The 3741-nt window shown below is 46.2% G+C and overlaps 1 protein-coding gene across 1 annotated transcript in view; it reads right to left on the bottom strand.

Annotated features, from left to right (window-relative positions):
- LOC107700997 (coiled-coil domain-containing protein 24-like) overlaps positions 1–3741 on the bottom strand; it is a 23776-nt gene that overhangs the window by 7374 nt on the left and 12661 nt on the right. The gene's annotated exons all lie outside the window — the stretch shown is intronic.

The following is a 3741-nucleotide window of genomic DNA, read 5'->3' as shown; positions in this document are numbered from 1 at the left end:
CCTATTCAGAAAACATGGGTTACATGAGTAACCCGAGACATTCTCTTTCATAGGTACACTCAACGCTGCGTAGCTATGATGCAATGGGAACAATATACCACACCCGCCAAGCTAAGCTCTGCCATATCTGACCCAATGCAAAATAGACCAGGCTAACCTCAAACGGCTGGTTCAAGCAGAAAGAATCTGTGAACCAGGAGCCGCATCTAAATCCAAGCTATAAAACCTGATAAAAGTGTGAGGAGAAGACCATCCTGCCGCCACACAGATATCCTCTAGGGGAACTAGAGCTTGAGAGGAAGCAACACTCATTGTAGAATGAGTTCGAATACCTAGCCTTGAAGAGAGACCTCACACCTCATACGCAAGTGAGATAGCGTCCCTTACCCAATCAGAAATCCTATGTTTTGATGCGGCAAGCCCTCTGCGGCCAGCACCAAAACACACCAACAATTGGGAGGACTTGCAGCATTGGCTAGAGTGGTCCACATAGAGCTTCAAAGCTTGAACCGGGCAGAGCAGGTGAAGCCTCTCGTCCTCAACAGAAGCAAAAGGAGGAGGACAGAAGGAGTTAAGCACAACCACCTGGGAACGAAATGACGTGGACAAGACCTTGGGGACCTAACTGGGTCTGGTTTGTAGGAGTACCTTAACAAGGCCCGGAGCAAACTCCATGCATGACTCGCTAACAGAGAGAGCCTGCAAATCCCCTACGTGTTTGATTTAAACCAACGCCAACAGGATTGTTACCTTAAGGGTCAGAATCCGTTCAGAAGCCCTCCAGAATGATAGACAAGTCCCAGGAAGGAACACTGACAGGGCACGCCGGCCTCAAACGCCAAACCCCATGCAGAAACGAAGAGACCAAACAATGTCTACCTAGGGGGACTTCGTCCGCATACCTGCGAGCAGCGATAGCTGCAACATAAACTCTCAAGTTGGTAGCAGTTGCTCCAGCCACAAACTTCTCCTTCAGAAACTCCAGCACTGAACCAATCGGACAGCTGACTGGGTCCACTTCATGAGCCAAACACCACGACTCAAAAACCTTCCACTTGGAAGAATAAAGCCTCCTAGTAGAAGGAGCCCTAGCATTATCAATGGTTTCCTGAATGTCCACAGAGGTCACAGACGATCGCGCTTGATTGGCCACACCCATAGCCTCCAAATCTTGGGCCATGGGTGCCAGATCCTGCCCTGGAGTTGAGACAGCAGATCTTTCCCGATTGGAATCTCCAATGGGGTGTGCTCTAGAAGGGAGACTAGCTCCGAGAACCATGTCTGGGACGGCCAGAATGGGGCTATCAACAGAAGGTGGACTCCGCACTCCCTCACTTTGCACAAGACTGCCAGAATCAAGTTGATTAGCAGAAATGCGTACAGCCTCAGATCTGGCCACGGATGAGCAAAAGCATCTATCCCTAGAGGTGCTGGGTGACATAGGGAGAACCAAAGGGGACATTAGGTTGATTCCTGCAATACAAAGAGATCTACCTCTGCCCTGCCGAAAAGATCCCAGATCTGAGCCACCATCTGGCGGTTCAGCATCTAGTCCCCCGACCTGAGTTTCTGCCTAGATAGGAAGTCCTCTGCAAGGTTCAGAGCCCCGGGAACGCGATCTGCTCTCAGCAAAAGAAACCTGTCCTGAGCCCAAAGAAGGAGGCGGCACGCATGCCTGTCCAGGGTGCGAGACTGTGAGCCTCCCTGGCAGTTTATGTGAGACACTACCGTCAAGTTGTCCGTTCTGACAAGCTGTCCGTGCAAAAGCAACTGCGCAGCACTCTTAGTAGGTGGAGGGCCGGCCACAAGTGAAAAGCTCCTTTGGACCGTCTATCCCGCCCTCACGAATTGGGGGAAGCTGTCCTTTTCCTGACACAGAGATCAGGAACGACCTGACAAAGCTGAAGCCGTAGGTTAATCTGAGCGCTTCAGCTCAATCCGCTTACACGGGTGCTGACAAACTCACGTGCCTCCGGGCTGGGACAGAAATAATCGTGGACAAACTCCACCAGTGAATCCGCACGAGGGCGCTCAGGCGAGAGAGGTACAGAAAGGGCGACAGAGGGACAGTGCTACGGGGGAAAATGGATGACTCCTTCTCAAAAACCATGAGCCTCGCGCGAAGAGTTTTGAGACGGAGATTCTCACAAAATTTAGTTAGAAGTATCGTAAAAAGCCCTGTGTGCGTGAGACAAACCCATATATTTAACACACTTACTGTGCGGGTCGTCGCTCGCAATAAAGTGAGAGCACGGCAGCTAGCAGCGACAAAACTCTATAGCACTTCACCGCGAGGAGAAACGAGGTTCTACTGAATGCAGTCGCTGAAGTGCAAAAGAGAAACTCAAAGAAATAATCCGAAACACGGGTCAGATAAATCGCTTCTGAAGGTCTAAATGAATGCTTCTGAAGCAAGGAAATCTGAGGAGCGGATGGTGCAGTCGCTAGTATTAGAGTGGGTGACTTAGTGACATCGAGGTGGTGCTCGTGCCATCAGCCAATGAACTGGCATAATTGCATACGGGCTTCAGACAATCAGCACACCCAAGGGGCATTCCCATTGCGTTATAGCTATGCAGCGTTGAGTGAACCAATGAAAGAGAACAGTGTGTTTCTCCTTCCTCTCAAAATAGGCATTTTCAAAATGATATAATAAATGATTGGTGGGGTATTTTGAGCTGAAACTTCACAGACATATTCTAGAGACACCTGAGACTTATATTACATCTTGTAAAAAGGGGCATAATAGGTCCCCTTTAAAGCCATTTTGTGGCCCCCTTTGTGCTGAGACCCCTAGTGGGTCCCGGGCCACTGGTTGAGAACAACTGGTCTAAATCAAACATTAAATTCTTGGCTAACACTAACATTCTGATTAGTCAGTGTTCAGATGTATGTATGCCAGAGGAACTGTTTAATTTCTTCAGCTTCAAATGTAATGGTACGTGACAGAACACATTCCAGTCCAGAGGGAAACTCTGCCCTGGTTTGGCACTGTCAATAATGTGACTGTCAATTTTGGTGAACTTCAAGGGCAGCCCAGTTTGATGAGACAAATTTTCAGCAAGAAGTAATTTGTCTGTCCACCCCGAATGTGAAACTGCTGTGTGACATGACGTAATCACAACCAATCCATAAAACCATATTTGATGCTTAATGTTAATGTTAATGCTGATTGAGAGGAGATCAGTGTTTAGCCGCATAGATGGAAATCTTCCTGCATCAATCAGCTCTAGATCTTAAGGAGCTAGTTTAACATGAGTTTCCAGATATACTAGAAATGCTCTGTGATTCATTATAAAAAACATGCTCGTTTGATGGTAGTTGATGCATGATTATGCATTTTTCCAGCTGCATGTGTAAAACATTAAAACGAAACTTTTCTTTATTTCACACTTTACATTAGTGTTCATACTGTGCAATTACATAAATAAGCACTTTGTGGTTCTGTAAATAATTACATATTGTTATTAGTAGATATTGTTTTGCTAAGGATAGAATCGCTTATTATTGTTCATACTTAGGCTCGGGGAACTGATTAAATTCTCTAATATTATAATAAACTCGAAACACGACAAAACATGGCATATGACTGATACGTCAAATCGTGTTGTTTGCCTAGAAATGATTGGACCATTTTGACCTGACAGACAATAAATTAGCAAAAAACTTAAAACAAAAAAATAATTGATCACTGACCAATCTGAAAGCCATACATTTTTTTCTATGTAGAAACTGCAAAAG

Source organism: Sinocyclocheilus anshuiensis, unplaced genomic scaffold, assembly GCF_001515605.1.
Source record: "Sinocyclocheilus anshuiensis isolate Anshui unplaced genomic scaffold, SAMN03320099.WGS_v1.1 scaffold1143, whole genome shotgun sequence".
NCBI classification, from domain to species: Eukaryota; Metazoa; Chordata; class Actinopteri; order Cypriniformes; family Cyprinidae; genus Sinocyclocheilus; species Sinocyclocheilus anshuiensis.
The sequence above is the reverse complement of the archived record's forward strand: the minus strand, read 5'-3'. Positions and strand labels throughout refer to the sequence as shown.